The sequence below is a fragment of the Patella vulgata genome, chromosome 2, assembly GCF_932274485.2.
Source record: "Patella vulgata chromosome 2, xgPatVulg1.2, whole genome shotgun sequence".
Taxonomy (NCBI): domain Eukaryota; kingdom Metazoa; phylum Mollusca; class Gastropoda; family Patellidae; genus Patella; species Patella vulgata.
This window is the reverse complement of record NC_065880.2, coordinates 61,575,152-61,599,244: the sequence shown is the minus strand read 5'-3', so window position 1 is coordinate 61,599,244 and position 24,093 is coordinate 61,575,152. Positions and strand designations below refer to the sequence as shown.

At 36.3% G+C, this 24,093-nt stretch overlaps 1 long non-coding RNA gene across 2 annotated transcripts in view; it reads left to right on the top strand.

Annotated features, from left to right (window-relative positions):
- Nucleotides 1-24,093, top strand: part of LOC130010699 (uncharacterized) — a 122,344-nt gene that overhangs the window by 16,699 nt on the left and 81,552 nt on the right. For both annotated transcript variants that reach the window (XR_008785975.1, XR_008785976.1), the window contains exon 2: nucleotides 18,230-18,357. This is a non-coding gene — a long non-coding RNA (uncharacterized LOC130010699). The remainder of the gene's footprint in view (nucleotides 1-18,229; nucleotides 18,358-24,093) is intronic.

The following is a 24,093-nucleotide window of genomic DNA, read 5'->3' as shown; positions in this document are numbered from 1 at the left end:
CACAAATATCGAAAGGAACCATGATCTTTAGGTTTTAAACGTACATTTCAAGTTTCATCAAAATTGAATTAAACTTGTGACCTATAAAGGGTCCACAACCTTGATTTACCATATTTTTATACTATTCACGTACAAACAGTGCCCATTTTGTCCGGCAATGGTGGTCCGATTTTCACGAAATTCGAACTCAACCTTCCTTAGTGTGTAACGGTGATATAATAATATGTTTTTTTTAAATCGGATAAATATTCTGACCTCTATAGGGTCCGTAAGCTAAAAACGCGATTTTTCGTACAATCAGGGGCCATAATTCAGGAAGTTACAGTCCGATATGCACGAATATCGAAAGGAACTGAGATCTTTGAGTTATAAACTTACATTTCAAGTTTCAACAAAATCGGATAAAAATTGTGACCTCTATAGGGTCCACAAGCTAAAAACGTGATTTTTCGTACAAACAGTGGCCATAATCCATGAAGTTTCGATCCGATACATGCCAATATCGAAAGCAGCCAAGATCTTTTGGGGATTAACCTATATTTCAAGTTTTGTCAAAATCGGACAAGAATTGTGACCTGTAGAGAGTCCACAAATTGTGGACGGAGGGACAGGGGCGACGATAAAATACGTCCACATGAAAATGTGGGCGCAAAAAATCCTGTTTGTTTTTAGCTTGTCTCTATCCATCTCTTGCAAAATGTGGGCGTATCCTGCCAGGCAGCCGCTGGTTTCCAAATATCCAGTCTTGAAATTCAATGCACACTAAAAATGTACAAAATATACCCATTTTCACCTTCAATTTTGGTCATGTGGGACAGAGGTTAAAATTCTGAAAAAGTTTGATAATGAAACTTCAATTGTCCTAGTATAACATACATTAAAGTTCATCTTGTGTATTTGATGGTTTACATTTTTAATTGGCACTTGAAATCTGTGGGGTGCTAAAGTTTTAATGACTTATGAAAATTGTTGACTTTTCACGTCGATTTTAAAGTAACACATAATTTACACAGAAACAAATACATGGACAAGACATACTCAGAAACCACAAATAAACAAACAATTAAAAAAAAGTGAATGGATCCTGGGGCTAGCCTTAAGCTTCCACTGCGCTGTACAGTCCCAGGCCTGTAGTGACACAGACTTCACTCAAATTTGAAAACAATCAGGAATACCGCCCAAAGAAACCATTGTCCAATGCCAGTACGAGTCATGATCTGCCATATGCTACAAGAAATACGAATGTAAGCATATTGTAGTAAAATTCAACTATACAGGTAACCACTTCGGTGAAATGTATAAAAAATTAGTCTAAAACTGAATGCTCTAAATCAATCAAGAAACGTTTAGGTATTCAACAGAATTGAGGTATATTGAATACATTTAGGGCACATGTTCCACCCATACTCCTCAAAGGTGCCTAATATATAGAATGACTTTTTGCAAATTACAAAAATATGTAGATATTGAAAGAAATGGGCGATCTTCCAGTTATCCCTAGTTTTTTATGTTGGCGGGGTCAGTTTACCGGGGTTTGGTTAATTTTGGCGGGGTTGTTATACCGGGGTTTGGTATAATTTGGTGGGGTTGCTATACCAGGGTTTGGTATTTTGGCGGGGTTCATGAATATGCCAGGTACCGGGGTTCGGTGTTAATAAGCCCCGTAAATATAATTACCGGGGTTAGTATTAGGCGGGGTTGCCAGGGTTTTACCGGGGTTTGGTATTTTTTGCCGGGGTAACTTGATTATTTTGCCAGGATGTGGTATTATGGCGAGGTTCATGAGTATTTGAATACCGAAGTTCGGTATCGAGGCTCAATTCTGGATTGACCTAAAGTAAGATTTAGGTATGGTGCGGGGTAGACGTGTCTATACTTTGCCGGGATTTCGGGCAAAGGCGGGGGACTAGTTTCGTTCGTATTGAACTCTTCAGACTGGGTGGGTTAGATGGGAAAAGAAGGCAGGTCCAAGGCGGGTCTGGGGCCCGGAGGCTATAGTAAGTTAAGAAAAGAAAAGAAAAGGAAAACGTAAGAGGTTAGAGGTAAATACTTTTTTTTACCGGGGTGTCGGAATAGTATAAATAGAACTCCGCCATCGGAGTCTAACCAGTCTGAAGAGTTCAATACGAACGAAACTAGTAACATAAAAAAACTAGGGATAACTGGAAGATTGCCCATTTCTTTCAATTTTTATTACTCATCTCGCCATCTATCTAGTTATGGCAAACTTTTTGACCCCTGCGGGCAGTCGTGACTCCTTATTTACCTCGGAATCCATTACCACTTTAATGGAAGAAGTTCCATCGGCTAAGAGACAACTTTACTACAAATGACCAGTCAACTATTGCCAAAGGAGTTAATCTACCTGAGAACATTCTACATGTACCTACCTACAAATTAGTGAGGAATTTAAGAAGCAAACTCGCTCGTCTACAAGTACAAGGCGACTTTCTGGAATCATGCCATTCGGCCAAAATCATTTCAACTTCATTTAGACCAAGAATATACACTGGCAACACTATCTCTATCTTACAGAAGTCGCAGAATTCAGAGCCCGTGCCACACAGGAATATTGCCTCACGATGATAAAAATTCACATACAACATTTGGAGCAAACATGCCAGCAGATCAATAAAGATCTGCAAGAAGCCAAATCTAAGCTAATCAGCCTTTGTGACCCAGGTCAACTTAAAGAAGCAGAACAAGCCATTACGGCCGTGATTCAAAGAGAAACATCGACGGAAAAATCAAGACTTCAACCTAGATTCGATAGACTAAATCTCGAATCTAAAAAGGATGACCTCTTCCAAGGAAAACACTTCCTCGGCAAAGGTCATATGTTCAACCAACCCCGCAAACCTACGGTACGAGCCTCACGTTTCAACCAGAACAACAAAAGATACCGATCACGGTCTTCCTCCAGAAGAAGAATTCCAAATGCCGATCTAAACCAGAGCAAGATCAACCGCATGGTTCAAGAAATTGCTAAACATCTTAATTTTAATCAAAATAGTAATGTCTGTCTACATAAAACTTCTGAAACTTACACCAAGTCGTTTGTTGTCAATTTATCTAAGGTGGCGCTCACTACACCACAACACTCCGTCCTAAGCAAAGGACTGACTTTCAGCCCCACACCCATTGGGACTGACCTTAGCAAAATACTTCTAGATATTAGAAATCTAATTCGCAAAATGAGAATCACCTATCATTTTGCAAAGACACCCGTTACGCCTCCCACCTTTCTTTCCAAATTGGATCAAAAATTCGCACCATGGAGCACCTGGACACCGAACCCAGGAGCGAATCTCAACTTAGAGATTTTCTTTAGAGTTATTAAACACCAGCTACTCAATACGGAACCGATTAAATTCAAAAGAAACAACCTCTCTAGACTAGAAAGGGAAGCGATTGGCCAACTAAAAACAAACCCCGATATTATCATTAAAAAAGCCGATAAGGGCTCAGCTATTGTAATCCTCAACAAATCCGATTATATCCTTGAAGCCGAAAGACAACTTTCTAACATTTCTTTTTACCTACCACTAGATAAGGACCCCACCCTCGAATTCAATGCTGAAATCACACTTTTCCTAACCAAAATGTATCAATCAGGACACATTACGGAAAAAATCCTTAAAGGCCTTATTGTAGACGACCCCAAACCAGGTCGCTTCTACCTCCTACCCAAGATACACAAATCTAGTGAACCCGGTAAAGTCCCAGGCAGACCCATTGTCAGCGGGAATGGAACCCCCACGGAATTCATCAGCAGTTTCATAGATGAACATATCAAAGACTTCGTCCCTCTTTACCCTAGTTACATAAGAGACACCACCCACTTCATCCAAAGATTGGAAGACATCGACCTAACCCTACAATCAGATGTCATTCTTGTCACCATGGACGTCACATCCCTTTACACTAACATCCCCACCAATGAAGGCTTACGAGCAGTCGCTAAAAGCATCCTTAAAAATAAACCTAATTGGAGAATTGATCCCACTTATTTAATCGCACTCCTAAAACTTGTACTCACTAAGAACAACTTCGTTTTTAATAACAAACATTACATCCAGATAGGCGGTACTAGCATGGGGACGAAAGTAGCCCCTAGCTTTGCTTGTGTGTTCCTTAGCGAATTAGAACAAATTATGTTAGACAAAGTACCTCTAAAACCTTTAGTCTTTGTCCGATATATAGATGATATCTTCCTTATCTGGACACATGGAAACTCCAAATTAATGGATTTCCTCCAACTGATGAACACCTTTCACAAAACTATTAAGTTCACAGCTGAACACTCCACTCATAAAGTGCCTTTCCTAGACACTATGGTAAGCTTTAACCGTGAAACTAAGAATTATTATTGATGATAACACCTTTTGAGGTAGTGCACTCATAACATTATATAGGACATTTATTAAGCAGTTTCTGTAACTTGTTAACATATAAAAATATTTGTATACAGTTGTACGGCTAGGTATTATAATCACACAAGAGTCAATCAATGTCCATATCACACATCTAGGGTTATAATTCCATATTAATTAAGTGGTTTCCATCCATGTGTACATTACAATTAGAGGTTTATATTTTTGTATATGGTTTCGATATAAGATCAAAGGTCCCTGTTCTCCTAATTTATGGTTTCATTGAATGTTTTGATTGTACATAGTATATATATATATCACTTATGTGGAAGCAGACGTTAAACACCAAGAACTACTGTCTGTATCAGTATTGTGCTTGATAACGACAAGAGAATTATTGTTGAAACGTAGCTTTAATTAAATATAGTAATTGTTATCCATAGAACTATTGTGTTTATTTTAATGTGTTCAATTACTAAATGCCATTCAAACAGTATATCAGACATCAATATGGAGATGATGCAGTACGACATATCAATCAGATCAGTAAGTTGGAATGTAAATATATACAAGTGTGTAACAGTTTAACATTTCTTATGAGATGTAGGGACAGTGACTTAGTTCCCAAAGGATTAGTCCTAAACTCACCGGTTAAATCATCAGCAGCATACAGGCTTCTACTTAAGGCAAGTAAATCTTTAGTACGTGAACGAAAACAACATTACAGAAATGAAAAACACCGACTATTTGCAAAATCAGAGCGTCAGAAATTACAAGATACCCTATCAGATGAAGATTACAGTTCCCTCCGAAATATACAGATCAAATCTAATCTCAAAATCGATGAAGAAATTAAAACCAGACAAACGGAGAAATACAAGTCACTCAAAGCCCAGAAGACCAAGGAGACCACTTCCAGCAACAGCTCTAATGCAAGAGACGAATTTCTCTCCAAAACCGTCATCAACCTCAGCAACCGCCCACTCACAGATGAACAGATCAACCTACTCTCCAGAGGTCTAAAGTACGTACCAACCACAAAACCAAGGAATCATGATGAGTACATAGTGAACATAGAAAAGGGTCTCCGGCAGTTAGCTCCAGGTGGGAAGGTTGACTACATTACACACCAAATAGCCGAACTAATAGCTAAATCTACTCCACAACCTAACAATATCAGCAGACTAGAAAGGGAAGCCTTAAAGGAATTAAAAGAAGATAAAAACATTACAGTTGTCCAGGCAAATAAAGGTAAATCGACGGTCATTATGGATAAAGATGATTACCACTTAACAGTTTCCAACTTATTGCACGATACTACCACCTACCGCAGAATAAGGAAAGACCCAACAAGCACCTTAAGTAAAGAACATGCTAAAACCCTAAACGAACTTAAAGAAAAGAACCAAATTGACAACAACCTATTTTATCAACCGCGACCTAACCACCCTCGTCCGCCTTATGCGAGAGCCACTATAAAAATACATAAAGATCCGATCAAAGCTCGCTTACTAGTCTGCTCGCGTGATTCCGTCCACTACAACACAGCTCAGTACCTCTCAAAACTCTTATCAACCCTAGGCAAGTCCGCTAAATCCTTCATTCGAGACTCTTCAGAATTTTGTGAGGAAAATTGTGTCCTATGATGTAGTGGACCTATTCACAAATGTCCCCAGATCAGAAGCTATAGAAGTACTCTGTCAACGCCTAGACCAACTAGAAACACCCTTAAAGACACAGCTCACTACAGACAGTATAATTAGATTAATCACAGACTGTGTCAACACTACTTACTTCACCTGGGGAGATGATTTATACCAACAGATACACGGCCTACCAATGGGGAGCCCCCTATCCCCGCTACTGACCGAAGTGTACATGACCTCCTTGGAAGAGAAGGCACTGCAGTCCTCACCAATATCTCCCATCTGCTATTATAGAAAAGTCGATGATACGTTCGTTGCCTTCTACAACACCTTAACAACCAGCATCCAAGAATCAAATTCACGATGGAGAGAGAAAACTGTGGAACCATCCCCTTTCTGGATGTCCTTGTGCAGAGAAATGGAAGTACCATCCAAACCAGTGTATATCGGAAGCCCACGCACACCGATCAATACATCAATTATAAATCCAATCATCCTATTAAAGTTAAAACAGCTATCATCTCAACACTCGCCCACAGAGCTAAGAAAATCTGCAACCCGGAACTCCGCAATAAAGAACTAGAACATATAAAACACATTCTGTAATCTGAACCAATATCCGGAACAATTAGTTATGAAAGTTATCAATACCGCTACTAGCAATGAACCTAAACCAGCTAAGACCAACCAAGATTCACAAATTCGCATCTCCATTCCATTCAACAACAAGCTATCCTACCAAATCCGGAGACTCCTTAAGCCAGCAGGAATAGACACCAGCTTCTACACTGGTACAACAATTAAAGATATCCTTAGCGCTAATGGTAAATGCCGACCAACCATACCTATCCAACCAAAGGGATTTGTGTACCAGATTACCTGCTCATGTAATAAAATATACATAGGTGAAACTAAACGGCCATTAGACATCCGCCTCAAAGAGCACCAGTCCAAAGGCACCACCAATGACTCAGCTGTATCAGAACACCTCAAAAATAACCCACGCCACAGAGTGAACTGGTCAGCTGTAAATACCCTTAATACCAATATCAACCAAAAGAAAACCCGTAGATTAATGGAGGCCGTTCAAATAAAAAGACATCAAGCAGAACTAAATAGAGATAATGGTATATATATCCCCAGAGCCTATGATCAATTAATTACAAATAGACCTAAACCAGGAAATTAATATAGACGTTACCCCCATATCCATAGTACTATTTACCTCACACGGAGTATTACTTATTTAAGGAAATTAGTTCAACGCAACACAGTGTTACATTTAATATGTAGCACACAATTATTATTGATGATAACACCTTTTGAGGTAGTGCACTCATAACATTATATAGGACATTTATTAAGCAGTTTCTGTAACTTGTTAACATATAAAAATATTTGTATACAGTTGTACTGCTAGGTATTATAATCACACAAGAGTCAATCAATGTCCATATCACACATCTAGGGTTATAATTCCATATTAATTAAGTGGTTTCCATCTATGTGTACATTACAATTAGAGGTTTATATTTTTGCATATGGTTTCATTATAAGATCAAAGGTCCCTGTTCTCCTAATTTATGGTTTCATTGAATGTTTTGATTGTACATAGTATATATATTTCACTCCTTCTGTCTGTATCAGTATTGTGCTTGATAACGACAAGAGAATCATTGTTGAAACGTAGCTTTAATTAAATATAGTAATTGTTATCCATAGAACTATTGTGTTTATTTTAAGAAACTCTCCTTTGACCTATACTGTAAACCCACAGATACACACTCTTATCTATCCTACACCTCTTGTCATCCGCCACACATCAAACGGAAGGGACTGTATAGCCAATTTCTAAGAATCAAACGTATCTGCACAAGCAACTCTGATTATATTAAACAAGCTGACAAACTTCAACACTACTATCTCCAACGGGGCTACCCTCTAGATATTATTAAAACCAATAGAAACAAAGCCGATTCTATCCAGAGGATAAACCTCCTCAGAAATAAAATCACCGCCGATACTCAAAAACGTCCAGTGTTTATAACGAATTTCAACCCCACTTCGGTACATATCAGCAAAATCATTAAGGACAACTGGCATATTCTCCATAGCTCCCAGGACTGCCTCAAAGCCTTCCCCTTACCTTGTCTCACCGCTTTTAGACGTAACCCCTCCCTAAAAGATCTATTAACTTCAGCAACTATCAAAAATCCCATACGTAAACCTCAAGTTAGTGGGAAAAGTCATGCTTATTTAGACTCTATATGCAACTCACCTAACTGTCTATATTGCAATACACTCAGACTGAAAACCACTTTCCGTTCGACCCAAACCGGCAAAACGTACAAATGCCACAACCAGTGGACTTGCCACAGTAAGAACGTCATCTACCTTCTCACCTGTAAGCTCTGCCAAAAGCAGTACACAGTCGAAACCAAAAGATTGTTCCGCATTAGACTGAAAGAACACTTTGCTGATATTACCCACAAGAGAGACACCCCAGTCGCCTCTCACTTCAATTTACCGAGACACTCTAGTCGAGTCCTTGACTACCAAATAATTAAACAACTTGGCTCAGACCCTGAGTTATACACTTCCGCAACCAACAGACGTACAATTGAATTACATTCGATTATTAGATTAAAAACTTTTCAACCGCACGGTATCAACGACAAATTCTGAACTTGGGCACCCCCACTTATTTTTATTTGTTCTACAAAAATATGTAATCATTTTGGATGTACATTGTAGTGTTCTAATTTTATTTAACCTCCAAAATGAGAAAAAAATGGTTTATACGCTTCACGAATTGGATTATTGAGTTTTGACAATCAGATTAAAATTATTTCTGAAAGACTTAGACATCTCATATTTGTCATTTTAGATCAACTCTTAACATAGAACAAGAATAAAGACTCTTTTGGGATCCAGGGAGTATTGTTTCAATTTAGTTTTGCTTTAAATTGAGGTGAAAACTTGATTTGTCTGCTTAGAAAGTTGAGTTGTTTCACTATCACTAGGCGTTACAATTATTCCTTATTCCTTGAGCCATGCTCAATTTTTGTATGCAACAAGACACAGTTCTCAACGAATTGTCTTGAAGTTGTGCATACTTATTCCTTATACCATAAGAATGATCGTTATTGTTTTTGGTGCATGACCAACCCCCAGGGGCAGAGCCACGCCTATTTTTTGCAGCCTGTGGACAAATACACAAAAATGTGGTGTTATTGTGCCCCTTGGGGTCGGGCATGCACCAAAAATAATAACAGTCATCCTTTGGGTATAAGGAATATATATATATGAAAAGTTTTCAAGACGATCCATTAAGAATTGCAGCCTGAAGGCAAAACACACAGCCACACAAAGAAAAAAATGGGTGTGGCTCTGACCCTGAGGGTTGGGCATGCACCAAAAACAATAGGATACATCCTTAGGGTATAAGGAATAAAAATGCAAAGTTTCAAGACCATGCGTTAAGGATTGCAGCCTGTAGTTTTCAAGATGATCCATTAAGAATTGCAGCCTGTAGGCAAAACAAACAAGCCACACAAAGAAAAATAGGTGTGGCTCTGACCCTGAGGGTTGGGCATGCACCAAAAACAATAGGATACATCCTTAGGGTATAAGGAATAAGAATGCAAAGTTTCAAGACCATGCATTAAGGATTGCGGCCTGTAGTTTTCAAGTGTTCAGTTATAGTATAACAACTTTACTCAAGTTTCGAAACAGACAAAACAAGTTTTCTCCTGTTTTTGAAAGCAAAATCAAATTGAACCGATACTTCCTGTAGCCAAAATGAGTCTATTTTCTTATTCTACATTGTACATGTAAGTTGCTCTAAAATGACAAATATGAGGGGCCTAAGTTTTTCAGAAGTAATTTTAATCTGATTGTCAAAGCCCAATATTTCAATTTGTGAAGCGGAATAACCATTTTTTTTTTCTCAATTGGCAAAATAAAATTTGAACAATACAATGTAGATCCAAAATGATTGCTTATCCGTAATCTACACAAACATTTACTCTAAATAGACACATTTGAGAAGTATTAGTCATTTAGAAGTTATTTAAAATAATAAAAATCAACATGAAAAGTTAACAATTTTCATAATAGCAATTAAAACTTCATCACCGCACAGATTCCACGTGCCAATTAAAAATATAAGCCATCAAATACACAAGATGGATTTTTATACGCCCACATTGAAATGTGAACGTATATTGCCGTCGCCTCCGTCCGTCCATCGTCCACAATTTCTTGTGAACGCTCTAAAGCCAAAAGTTATCATCTGATCTTTCTGAAATTTACATGAATTATTTAAATTAGTGAAATGAAGAAGACTATTGAATTTCAGCAATTTCTGTTTATTACGTCTAGAGTTATGGCCCTTGTTTCACTTTATTGATCCTTGTGAACGCTCTCATGTCAAAAGTTATCATCCGATCTTTCTGAAATTTATATGCATTATTTAGATTGGTGAAACGAAGAATCCTATTGAATTTCAGCAATTCCTGTTTATTACGTCTAGAGTTATGGCCCTTGTTTCACTTTATTGATCCTTGTGAACGCTTTAACGTCAAAAGTTATCCGATCTTTCTGAAATTTATATGCATTTTTTAGATTCCTGAAACAAAGAAGCCTATTGAATTTCAGCAATTCCCGTTTATTACGTCTAGAGTTATGGCCCTTGTTTCACTTTATTGATCCTTGTGAACGCTCTAACGTCAAAAGTTATCATCCGATCTTTCTGAAATTTATATGCATTATTTACATTACTGAAACGAAGAAGCCTTTTCAATTTCGGCAATTTCCGTTTATTACGTCTAGAGTTATGGCCCTTGTTTCACTTTATTGATCCTTGTGAACGCTTTCATATCAAAAGTTATCATCCGATCTTTCTGAAATTTATATGCATTATTTAGATTGCTGAAACGAAGAAGCCTATTGAATTTCAGCAATTCCCGTTTATTACATCTAGAGTTATGGCCCTTGTTTCACTTTATTGATCCTTGTGAACGCTCCAACGCCAAAAGTTATCATTCGATCTTTGTGAAATTTATATGCATTATTTAGATTAATGAAAGGGAGAAGCCTATTGAATTTCAGCAATTTCCATTTATTACGTCTAGAGTTATGGCCCTTGTTTCACTTTATTGATCCTTGTTAAATTAGTGATTTAAATTAGTGAAACAAAAAAGCCTATTGAATTTCAGCAATTTACAATAATTACTTCTAGAGTTATTGCTCTTGTTTCACTTTCTTAAACCTTGTTAATGCTCGATTGATAATAGTTATCATATATGTATGAAATTTATATGCATCATTTAAATTTGTGAAACGAGTCTATTGAATTTCAGCAATTTCCGTCAATAATTTCTTGAGTTATGGCGATTGTGAACATTTGAATGACAAATGTGATCTGTATGAAATTTATATGCATTATTTAAATTAGTAAAAAGGAAGAAGCCTGTCAAATTTCAACAATTTCTGTAGATTAGTTCCAGAGTTGAGACCCTTGTTTGAGTTTGTAGAACCTTGTAAACCCTCAAACGACAAAATTTATAATCTGATCTGTATGGAACTGTCTTGTAAAGGCTCCCAATTACCTACAAAGGAATAAATATGCAACAACCCTTGACGACCGCTCGGACGATTTAGCTGCTGTGGGCATATGTTTTGTTGCCTTGCAACCTATCTTAATGTATGTTATACATGTAGTTGGATAATTGAAGTTTCATTATCAAACTTTTTCAGAATTTTAACCTCTGTCACACATGACCAAAATTGAAGGTGAAAATGGGTATATTTTAACGCTTTCAGTGTGCATTGAATTTCGAGACTGGATGACCTGGCGCCTGGTACGTTCGGGCATTTTTATGCGCGAACTCTTAGTTTTTTTTTTTACTGGCATGCGCACAGGTACTATTTCTTTTTCTTTTAACAAGTACCCAAATCGGGGATTTCGTGCGGAGGTAGTTCGGAGGTAAACAGTCTGTGAAGTACAACACTTGCCTCTGTACCTGTGTATCGCTAATTATAAACCGAATGTGTGAAGACAGTTCATACATATCACTCAAAAATTTTTCAGTACAAACTCAGTTGATTCACGCTCGATTTGCTACTAAACAAACCCATCGGTTTATTTTCTCAACAGTGTGACCCGAAGTGACCGCGGATTTATTGACCTTGTATGAACTTATCCATAGCTATATCCTTACACCGAGAGAAATTATCTAGTCTCGGTGAAAAGAACCATGGTCATCCGGTAGAAAATTACTTTTGTATTTTTTGGAACGGAAAACGGTGTTTTTAGAAGCAAACTAACCTGCCGCACATGAGGAAGTCATTATACTAATAATAAAAGGCGAGACCTCTTTTTGCGGCGCAGGCTTATCACTGAGTAGTAAACCGTCCACAAACAACAATATAGAAAGCCTAGTGACGAGTGTAGGCTATAGACTATAGATTTGAGTCGAGATTACTCGCTTTCAGTTTACTCTGTTTTTGCGATAACCAATTATGTGAGAAATACCATACTGACATTCGGTTTTTAAAAGTTGTACGCGAACTAAATGCGTTTGTTAGATACTGACAGAGCAGCCCCGAGTCGAACAATCGCCGCCCGAGCTGTCTTCGTCAGCTAGTTTCACAATATCGTGCAATAGGTGTATTAATGTGATTTTTAGGTTTAACCCCGCAAACAATGCCAAAATAGTGTTTTCAATGCTTACAGAAAACTGAAATTTAAAAAAAAAATTTTTTATACGGGGGACCTTCCCACACACTCCCTATCGAGCTGCCGCTCGGTCTGCGCAGCCTCATGCCTGGCACATACTGTCAACATTGTATATTTTTCCGTTTCGCCCTCCCCCCCCCCCCCACAATATATATTTCACGGCTACGTTGCGACGGTACCAGCATACCCAGTTGTTGACACCCATTACATCACTCCTGTCTTACAAATCATAAAGCTGTGGTGTTACGGTGGCGGCATAGTATTTTACCGTAACACCACAGCCACTCTAACCATTCATAATACATCTAACTATCCCTTTACAGCACTTCACTCCCTACACATTTCCCCTCGTCCTACCTTCCCAAATGTCAACAACACATCTCATACATCCAGTTCGCTGATTAACCCTTGTACCACGTCTACTGGATATTTGGAAAAGTATATATCCGATGGACTCAGAATCTTTTGTGAATTGATAAAAGACAAACTGACATTAACTATGCCAATTTTGGAGGTTGTGTATACAATAGTGACTTTGCCAGAGGCTGTGAAGATCTTGAAAAAAAAAAAGTGAATGGTTCATTTGTTCCCCATTTTGCCACCTGGTGGCACAAACTGTGTAAATTGCACATTGTGTGTGATGCTGAATTCGTAATCTACAGCAAAAGTTGTATTCGATTACACTGTTACAGAGTTCTACTCCTATGTAAGTTAAAAGCACCCGAAAACCTGAAAAAAGATTTCTGAATTTATGATATGTTTCAGTACCCTCATTTCAAATGGCCATATCTCGACGAGTTTTCAACATAGAGAGGTATAATTTTGGACTTGTTAGCTTAAGGCCGCATTCTATAACATATATTTTTTATAAATTTTTTGGAGGGGGTCATGTTCCCAATTTTCCGAAATTTGGTCCACTTGACATGGAATGACCCATTTTTAGCTCCTGGACCCTCTAGAACGTTACACATCAATAAAGGTTGAGTTCAAATTTTGTAATATTTGACCCAAACTTGTGTAGCTTGTGGACCCTCTATAGTCATTGTTTTTTATACGCCCACATGGAAATGTGGTCGTATATTGCCGTCGCCCCCGTCCGTCCGTCCGTCCGTCCGTCCATCGTCCACAATTTCTTGTGAACACTCTACAGACTACATTTATCAACCGATTGTTTTGAAATTGATATATGTTGTTTGTATAAGTGAGATGAAGAAGCCTATTTAATTTCAATAACTTCTGTTAATTTCTTCTGGAGTTATGGCCCTTGTTTTACTTTGTTGCACCTTGTGAATGCTCTAACGACAAAAGTTATCAACCGATCTGTATGAAATTCATATGCATCATTTAAATTAGTAAAACAAAGAAGCCTATTGAATTTCAGCAATTTCCGTTAATTACATCTAGAGTTATGGCCCTTGTTTCACTTTGTTGAATCTTGTGAACGCTCTAATGACAAAATTTATCAACCGATCAGTATGAAATTGATATGCATCATTTAAATTAGTGAAATGAAGAAGCCTATTGAATTTCAGCAATTTCCGTTAATTTCTTCTGGAGTTATGGTCCTTGTTTCACTTTGTTGCACCTTGTGAACGCTCTAACAACAAAAGTTATCAACCGATCTGTATGAAATTTATATGCATCTTTTAAATTAGTAAAACAAAGAAGCCTGTTGAATTTCAGCAATTTCCGTTAATTACATCTAGAGTTATGGCCCTTGTTTCACTTTGTTGAATCTTGTGAACGCTCTAATGACAACAGTTATCATCTGATCTGTTTGAAATTGATATGCATCATTTAAATTAGTGAAATGAAGAAGCCTATTGAATTTCAGCAATTTCCGTTAATTTCTTCTGGAGTTATGGCCCTTGTTTTAATTTGTTGCACCTTGTGAACGCTCTAATGACAAAAGTTATCAACCGATCTGTATGAAATATATATGCATCATTTAAATTAGTAAAACAAAGAAGCCTATTGAATTTCAGCAATTTCCGTTAATTACATCTAGAGTTATGGCCCTTGTTTCACTTTGTTGAATATTGTGAACACTCTAATGACAACAGTTATCATCCGATCTGTTTGAAATTGATATGCATCATTTAAATTAGTGAAATGAAGTAGCCTATGGAATTTCAGCAATTTCCGTTAATTACGCCGTGAGTTATGGCCCTTGTTTTACTTTGTTGTACAAAAGTTATTATCCAATCTGTATGAAATTTATATGTATCATTTAAATTAGTAAAACGAACAAGCCTATTGAGTTTCAGTTATCACCTAAATTAGTGAAATGAAGACGAACAAGCCTATTGAATGTCAGCAATTTCCATCAATTACGTCTAGAGTTATGGCCCTTGATTTACTTTGTTGAACTTTGTGAACTTTCGAACAACAAAAGGTATCATCCGATCTGTATGAAATTCGTATGCATTATTTGAATTATTAAAATGAAAAAAGCCTTTCGAATTTGAACAATTTCTATAGATTGCTTCCAGAGTTACGGCCCTTGTTTTAGATTTTAGAACCTTGTGAACCTTCAAACAACGGAAATTATAATGTCATCTGTATGAAATTGTCTATTAAATTCCCCTAATTACCTACAAAAGAATAAATATGTGACAACCCTTGTCGACTGCTCGGACAATTTAGCTGCTGTGGGCGTATGTTTTGTTGTCTGGCAACCTATCTTTAAGGTGAGCGATCGCTCTCAAGCGCCTGCCACTAACCTGAATGTCGACTGAGGGGAGCTTTGAAAGTTGCTCTCCTTTACAAAGTCACTGGGGGTTTATTATCATTTATGAATCCAGGAATGACCCCCTAACATGCAGTTATTGAGAACCATTTCCCATACACACCACTGATCACTCTCCTTGATATCAGATCACTCTCCTTAATTTCTAAATCCCTCATCTTATACAAACAACTTTTTAGAAGTCACAATTTTTATCTGATTTTGATAAGCTTAAAATAAATCTTTATATCCCAAATATCACAGTCCATTTTGATATTTGCTCATTTCAGACCATAACTTCCTGGATAGCTCCTAATTGTACGAAAAATCCCTTTTTTATACGCCCACATTGAAATGTGGACGTATATTGCCGTCGCCCCCGTCCGCCCGTCCGTCTGTCGGTCGGTCCGTCTGTCGGTCCGTCCGTCCGTCCATTGTCCACAATTTCTTGTGAACGCTCTAACGCCAAAAGTTATCATCCAATTGTTTTAAAATTTATATGTTGTTTACATTAGTGAGATGAAGAATCCTCTTTAATTTCAATAATTTCTGTGTATTATGTCTAGAGTTATGGCCCTTGTTTCACTTTATTGAACCTTGTGAACGCTCTAACACCAAAAGTTATCATCCGATTTTTCTGAAATTTATATGCATTATTTAGATTACTGAAACGAAGAAGCCTATTGAATTTCAGCAATTTCCGTAATGTCTAGAGTTATGGCCCTTGTTTCACTTTATTGATCGTTGTGAACGCTCTAACATCAAAAGTTATCATTTGATCTTTCTGAAAATTATATGCATTATTTAAATTAGTGAAACGAAAAAGCCTATTGAATTTCAGCAATTTCTGTGTATTATGTCTAGGGTTATGGCCCTTGTTTCACTTTATTGACCCTTGTGAACGCTCTAACACCAAAAGTTATCATCCGATTTTTCTGAAATTTATATGCATTATTTAGATTACTGAAACGAAGAAGCCTATTGAATTTCAGCAATTTCCGTAATGTCTAGAGTTATGGCCCTTGTTTCACTTTATTGATCGTTGTGAACGCTCTAACATCAAAAGTTATCATTTGATCTTTCTGAAAATTATATGCATTATTTAAATTAGTGAAACGAAAAAGCCTATTGAATTTCAGCAATTTCTGTGTATTATGTCTAGGGTTATGGCCCTTGTTTCACTTTATTGACCCTTGTGAACGCTCTAACACCAAAAATTATCATCCGATTTTTCTGAAATTTATATGCATTATTTAGATTACTGAAAAGAAGAAGCCTATTGAATTTCAGCAATTTCCGTAATGTCTAGAGTTATGGCCCTTGTTTCACTTTATTGATCGTTGTGAACGCTCTAACATCAAAAGTTATCATTTGATCTTTCTGAAAATTATATGCATTATTTAAATTAGTGAAACGAAAAAGCCTATTGAATTTCAGCAATTTCTGTTAGTAATGTCTAGAGTTATGGCCCTTGTTTCACTTTATTGACCCTTGTGAACGCTCCAACACCAAAAGTTATCACCCAATCTTTGTGAAATGTATATGCATTATTTAGATTAGTGAAACGAAGAAGCCTTTTGAATTTCAGCAATTTCCGTTTATTACGTCTAAAGTTATGGCCCTTGTTTCACTTTATTGATCCTTGTGAATGCTCTAACGTCAAAAGTTATCATTCGATCTTTCTGAAAATTATATGCATTATTTAAATTAGTGAGACAAAAAAGTCTATTGAATTTCAGCAATTTCTGTGTATTACGTCTAGAGTTATGGCCCTTGTTTCACTTTATTGAACCTTGTGAACGCTCCAACGCCAAAAGCTTATCACCCAATCTTTGTGAAATGTATATGCATTATTTAGATTAGTTGAATTTAAGCAATTTCAGTTTATTACGTCTAGAGTTATGGCCCTTGTTTCACTTTATTGATCCTTGTGAACACTCTAACGCCAAAAGTTATCACCTGATCTTTGTGAAATTTATATGCATGAATTAAATTAGTGAAATGAAAAAGCCTGTTGAATTTCAGCAATTTACAATAATTACTTCTAAAGTTATTGCCCTTGTTTTATTTTGTTAAACCTTGTTAATGCCTGATTGATTAAAGTTATCATCCGATATGTATGAAATTTATATGCATTATTTAAATTAGTAAAACGAAAAAGCCTGTCAAATTTCAACAATTTCTGTATATTACTTCCAGAGTTGAGACCCTTGTTTCAGTTTTTAGAACCTTGTAAACCCTCAAACGACAAAATTTATAATCTGATCTGTATGGAACTGTCTTGTAAAGGCCCCCAATTACCTACAAAGGAATAAAAATGCGACAACCCTTGTCGACCGCTCGGACGATATAGCTGCTGTTGGCGTATGTTTTGTTGCCTGGCTACCTATTTTTTTTTCAGCTTCTTCTCTATCCATCTCTTGCAAAATGTAGGCGTATATTGCCTGGTAACTGCTGGGGTTCTCAATTTTTGCAGTCATGAACTGGAGGATCAGTCTGAAATTTTATATTGATGTATTCGGGTCCAAATAAGAAAATACAGCCTTAGCACCGTTTGCATGTTGCTCTTGCGAACGTGCGTGTACTTAATAATTTGGGATCAGAACCTCTAAAAATTTTCTACCCCCTCCCCCCGATATCGGTGTACAATGTTAGAATAAGAAAGTCTGGTGAACAATTTGGTGAGTTCTGTTAGTGTTAGGTTTAGCTGTTAAAAAGACAAACTTATCTTTTTTTTCAGCCAGATTGATATTTCATCAGAAGAGTATTTCTGGTAATAAGTAGAAATGTGGTCCAATAACCAATGGCAGTGGCAACAGCAGGCCCCAATAAACCAGGCACATTATGAAAATATGCCACACGATCAAGGTACAAGTGTAGCTTTACAGTTTGTGGAATATTGTTACTGTAGTATGAATTTATGATAAACTTTATTGTAACATAATATATTTATACACATGGCTCACTAGTTAATGTCAAGCAAGTCTAGTGAACACTTTGGCGAGTTCTGTAAGGGTTAGGTTTAGCTGTTATCTTAGGCTATGCTTTTTTTTATACCTATTAATTTCAAAAGGTAAAGTTCTAATATTTATAAGCTCACATTGAAATATGGTTAAAAGAAAAGTCATGGGTAACGTTTCGTAGGTGTAAAAACTTACTTCCTCAGAGAACACAAATGAAATTGGAGGCATTAAGAATGTCCTGTGACATCATAAGGTGTAAGCTAAATATAGGTAGATGACATCATAGTTTTTTTATACACCCTCGCATTTTCATGTGAACGTTTATTGCTGTCGCCGCTCATCCGTCCACAATTTGTTTGTAGGCACACAATTTTTATCCGAGTTTGATGAAACTTGAAATGTATGTTTATAACCCAAAGATCTTGGTTCCTTTTGATATTTGCGCCAGTTAAACTGACCTGATATCACACGTTGGGATGGCCTGTATTTATTTGTTATTCTTCCTATATGACATATTGTGCGTGCCTGTTTTCGAAGACTTGGGTCTCTAGTATGTTAGTGAAATCTTCAATAAAGAAATATACTTTTTACACACCCGCATTGAAATGTGGTCGTATATTGTCGTCGCCTCCGTCCGTCCGTTTGGTCCGGCGTCCACAATTGGACGCTCTAGAAGCTAAAGTTAAAGTTACAATTTCATAATTTCAAAGAAAGTCAAAACATAATTATTTCTATGACTTTTGCTCAATAGGTTGTCAACTCACTATTATACGATCATAGGTTATCTTTGTCACACTTAAAAATCTTTACAACAGAAATAATAACACAATTACCTCCCTTGTTTTCCTATTCCCCACCATGGAATAGCTATCTTCAAATGTTTGAATTTGAAGTTGAAAATTATATTTTTGCCAATTTTTCAACTGGCAATAGTGAATTATAGGATTAATAGGATTATTCTTTAACAAGGTAGGACTGTTTATAGATACCATCTATTTTAGGGCTTTATTTTAAAGATGGGTTCCCAGAAAAGTATTTATCGGGTGATTATTTCCAATAAAAGTATGGTAATTTTGGTATATATGGAAAGAAGAGATATCCAATCTTACTAGAAAAATACTGGATTCCCCAAAAAAACACTCATGGAGCGTATACAGGACCCCTAATCAACAGCCCGACGATTAGGAATTTCTGCACGCATGGTCACACGCGAACATTGAGCGCTTGATGTACAAGTTGATAAACTTTATGAAGAGTTAGACGTACATGTACAACACTTTCTGAGATAAAAATGACGGAAAAAGACGCGGGTAGTGGATAATCCGAGAATTTAATTAGGATTCGATATTTGTAATAAATAGTAAGTGATAAAAGACAACATCGTCTTATGTATGCAATGAATTCTCCTCTGACTTCCAAGAGAGGAAAGTCACGTGACATAAACATGACCTGGTTTGATCCAATTCTTATAGCAGGACATTCCTTCACAATTACAATGTTTGAGAAGGATTTGAAGCAAAGTTGTGACAAATTAATTAGTTTGAATATGTTTTTAGTCCATATATACCATTAAATCACCCAGTTTGTACGCGGGAATGTATCTTTAATACATTTTAAAAATATAACTTAAAAATATGAAATTGTAACTTTAATATCCAATTGACTTTAAGTTTATACAAAGTGTTTAAGGTCATGTGACGAAGAAGCCTATTGATTTTCAGCGATTTTCGATAATTACTGCCAGAGTTATGGCCTTTGATCACTTCAAAACAATCTTGTGGATGCTCTAGAGGTCAAAGTTAATATCCGATTGACTTTAGATTTATACACAGTGTTTAAGGTCATGAGATGAAGAAGCCTATCGATTTTCAGCAATTTCCAATAATTACTGCCAGAGTTATGGCCCTTGATCACTTCAAAAAATCTTGTGGATGCTCTAGAGGTCAAAGTTAATATCCTATTGACTTTAAATTTATACATAGTGTTTAAGGTCATGAGACGAAGAAGCCTATTGATTTTCAGCAATTTCTGATAATTACTGCCAGAGTTAAGGCCCTTGATCACTTTGAAAATCTTGTGGACGCTCTAGAGGCTAAAGTTAATATCGGATTGACTTTAAATTTATACAGTGTTTAAGGTCATGAGATGAAGAAACCAATCGATTTTCAGCGATTTCCTATAATTACTGCCAGAGTTATGACCCTTGATCACTTCAAAAAATCTTGTGGATGCTCTAGAGGTCAAAGTTAATATCCGATTGACTTTAAATTTATACGCAGTGTTTGAGGTCATGAGACGAAGAATCCTATTGATTTTCATCGATTTCTGATAATTACTGCCAAAGTTATGACCCTTGATCACTTTGAAAATCTTGTGACACTCTAGAGGCTAAAGTTATCATCCGATTGACTTCAGATTGATACACAGAGTTTAAGGTCTTGAGACGAACAAATATGATGATTTTCAATGAATTTTGATAACTTGAACATCTAAATCCATGATATTAAATTTTCCATATACTAAATGTTAGCATGGAGCAGAACTTTATAAAAACCAAACAAATTCTAATGATTTTCTGATACAGTAGAATCTGCATTAAGCAGCCACCCAAGGGAATTTTCACAACTGACCGCTTAACGGGAGTGACCTCTTAATAAAATCTCGGTGCTTTTTGTGCTGACATAAATTAAATATTATGCTTGGATGCATTAGAAGCGAACATCAATACTTGCATCTGTAAATTTGACCGTCGCTGAATCTTGCGCCGAACGAAAATTCTTTACTCAAATCTTGGAAATAACTTCTGTAAACTTGTCATTTTGTAACAACCTTCGATACTACTGTCTACCATTGTGATGCATTCGATAACATTTATCCATTTTTGTGAAAAAAATCGATGAATTAATTTTATTTTATCAAAAAAGCACATGAACAAAAAACCATCGCTGATTTTATCACCTATTTACAGGGGGTGTAACTCTGTATGTAATATTATAGGAGGCGCTAAAACATCTATTTATCAACAAAGAGGCAATGGAAAAGGGATACTATATGATTGTGACAAAACTCGGTACTTTTATTTTATTCAATCAGCATCAAATTTTGTGTTGTTACGCGTCAAACAATGATCAGGTTAGTCGTTTAATAAAACAAAAGATTAATTAATGGATAATCCTGGGTTGATTGTTATTTCTACATTTCTTTTTACCTGATCAATGGGGATCCAGTTAATTAACTACTACTCACAGGATTAGCGGGGGTGTTACAAAGAATGACAAGATGGTATCATTCAACAATGGCCGTTGAATGGGCGATGTTTTGTTGAATTTATTAGTAAAATAGTGGCCGCGTTAGAGGAGTGACCGTTGAATAAAGAGATGAAACAACAGAATTTTAATGGGGGGAATTTATCGTGACCGCTTACAAGGAGATGTCGCTGAATAGGATTGGCTGCTCATACAGATTCTACTGTAATTACTTAATAGTAAGTGCAGGGGCACTGCACCACACAAAATTTACACAAAAACAAATACACGGACAGGACATCACAGTCAGGAAAACACAAACATACAGACAATTCAAAAAAAGTGAATGGGTCCGGGGGCTAGCCGTAAGCGTCCACTGCGCTGTACGGTCCCGGGTCTGTAGTGACACAGACTTCACTCAAATTTGAAAACAATTAGGAATACAACCCAAAGAACCCATTGTGTAATGCCAGCATGAGTCATGATCTGCTATATGCTACACGAAATACGAATGTAAGCATATGTAGTAAAATTCAACTATACAAGTAACCACATTGGTGAAATGTATAAAAAAAGTAGTCTAAACTCTTAAATTCAATAAAGAAACGCTTCAGTATTTAATACATATAGGGTACATGTTCCATCGTCCAAAAAAACAAAAACAAAACTGAATACAAAGAAGCAAGTAGGAAATGTAGACTGTCTCGAGGGACAGCCGTCTGCTGACTGAGAATGACGTCATATCTTAGAAAGTGATAAAAAAATCACAATAATAAGGGCGATAATCCAGATAAAATAAAGTTAAAAGCTTAAAAAAAATAAGTTCCAGCGACTAATCGGAATTATTAAGTTATGTAATTGTACAATATTTAATAATATATTACTATAATTATGACCTATGTCTAGGTCATATGTTATTTTATTATTTTTCAATTCTGTTTTAAATTTCAAATCTATATTTGAACTTTCATTAATGCTTGGTTAGTCATTAGAGGCAGGCAGCAATTAACCTGTCAGTCAAATTATGACAGGCTGGCAACTAAAGTGGTTGATCTGTTAAGTCTCATCTAACTATTGTTTTAAATGCCTTAAGTCTTAATCCTTCAATAATTATATGTGTATATCAACACTTTCTAAGTAACTGATTTGTATAAAGTGGTTGATCTGTTAAGTCTCATCTAACTATTGTTTTAAATGCCTTAAGTCTTAATCCTTCAATAATTATATGTGTATATCAACACTTTCTAAGTAACTGATTTGTATAAATAGACAAATGTATGTTAGATGAGGATATTAGTTGGAGAGACCAGCTTAGGGAACATACTAGTTGGAGGTCCGGAGGACATCTCACTGTGCCCCCTGCTATTGTTCTCATGGGGGGATTAATCAAGCAAGGGGATTATCGAATACAATGGTGTTAAAAGTATAGTCTGTTTTTTTAAACTACTAGGTTTAAACTAATTAACAACTTTATTCACAATAAATTTCATAAAAGTAACAACAAATACATGTATCAAACATAAATCATAACCCTACTAAATGTGATATGGCGTCAGTAAATTCAATTGCACTTTTTACTCCATTTAACAGTTTGATTTTTAGATCATTAATAGATTCTTCTACTCTTTTATATTTTCGTCTTTTAGGGGGCAATCGTCCCCCGTTATCCAATTGAACTATTGTATTTTCAGTCAAAGTCTGCTGGTGCTATTGGGTTTCGTATTTTTTACTCTGTACTTATACCCCAAATTAACTAAATTTTGACCTACTTGAGAATTAGGAATAAACCCTATGCGAACTTGAGCCATTTCAAAAGATATAATGTAATTGGGGGTGACAACTATCCTTATATAATGATAGTGAGTTTCTAATCATATATTTGATTGATTTATGAGTACTGTCTGAATGAAAGGTAGGTGAATAATATTTAAGATACTCGTTAACCGATGACACGTGAACTTAACTTATATATTTTAATCATTAAAATAATTAAATTTTAACTAGGTGAACAGTACTAATAAGGATACAGTCTATCATCCTTTGTTTACTTAAATTTTCACACCACTACCCTATAACACCAGTTGATTGGGGGGCACAGTGAGATTAAACCGAGGTCCGATATATATGAAATTATAAGTTGTTAAATTGTTGCTGTTAATTATTTGCTCCTGAAATAAAGTGTTGAAGATCCATTCCAAGAATCTGTATTCATTTTTGATACTTAGAGAACACACGTCGACGAGCTACATTCCCTGAAAGTCGAACGGTGTTATATGGTGGAGAAAGCGGGCAGAGTGAACAAAATTGTCTACTCTTGATTCCGGTACAGCTAAGCGAGATAAATTGTAAACATATTTGGAAGAAGAAAGGATGGATATCAACTTTATTCTTCCTTC